General features: G+C 42.3%; 1 non-coding gene across 1 annotated transcript; it reads left to right on the top strand.

Moving 5' to 3' along the window:
- The first annotated feature begins 633 nt into the window (after window positions 1–633).
- TRNAC-GCA (transfer RNA cysteine (anticodon GCA)) lies at window positions 634–705 on the top strand. Its single transcript has one exon. It is a non-coding gene; the product is annotated as a tRNA-Cys (tRNA).
- The last annotated feature ends 349 nt before the right edge of the window (window positions 706–1054 follow it).

The following is a 1054-nucleotide window of genomic DNA, read 5'->3' as shown; positions in this document are numbered from 1 at the left end:
TCTAGCAAGAGAAGATCATGAGCACAATTGTTCCTCATCATCCAGCGACAGCCTGGCCCAGAACAAGGGAACATAGTAACTAGAGGGGGAAAATAATCTTTCATTTGCAGAACTTAAGCTTGTGTGTCTTGCCTTCTGCATACAGGAACCTCTTCACTTTGATCATTATCTTCTATTAAATTTTTTGAGACATCCTGTTGCTTTCAGTTATACCATCACTATCTCATTATCTATAACTCCTTGTCCCTATACACATTCTACCTCTCTAGTTATTTGCACTTAATTGTTACCCTCAACTCACTTCTGCTTTCACCCATGCCTTTGGGAATGCAATAGCAACATACACAATCAAGATACTGACCCTTCAACTTGTTGAAAGACACTGCAACTTTCTAACATTCCTCCTAATGAGGTAATTTTTTTTTAAATTGCTTTACAGTAACATGTGAAGAGGTGAGACAGGATAGGAAGATTGTGACAGACTTATCTAGGACTGTGAAACATAAAAGAGATTTACATGCTGGTTTTTAATAATCAAAAGTCCAAAAAGTCAAGTCTGCTATTGAGACACGATACTTGCAGCTTTGTAAAAGGAACATAAGAGATGTTGTGAAGAGAGATGTTATTTCAGTTTCCCTGGTGGCTCAGATGGTAAAGCGTCTGCCTGCAATGCAGGAGACCCGGGTTCGATCCCTGGGTTGGGAAGATCACCCAGAGAAGGAAATGGCAACCCACTCCAGCATTCTTGCCTGGAAAATTCCATGGTCAAAGGAGCCTGATAGGTTACAGTCCATGGGGTCGCAAAGAGTTGGATATGACTAAGGGACTTCACTTTCACTTTCTTTAAAATATGAAATTTTCTAAGAGAACCACTGGGCTTCCTAGGTAGTGCTAATGGCAAAGAACCCTTCTGCCAACTCAGGAAGTGTAAGAGAAAGACATGTGTTTGAGGGTCGGGAAGATCCCCTGGAGAAGGGCATGGCAACCCACTCCAGTATTCTTGCCTGGAGAACCCTAGGGACAGAGGAGCCTGGTGGGCTACAGTCCATAGAGT

Source organism: Dama dama, chromosome 17 (genome assembly GCF_033118175.1).
Source record: "Dama dama isolate Ldn47 chromosome 17, ASM3311817v1, whole genome shotgun sequence".
NCBI lineage: Eukaryota > Metazoa > Chordata > Mammalia > Artiodactyla > Cervidae > Dama > Dama dama.
The sequence above is the reverse complement of the archived record's forward strand: the minus strand, read 5'-3'. Positions and strand labels throughout refer to the sequence as shown.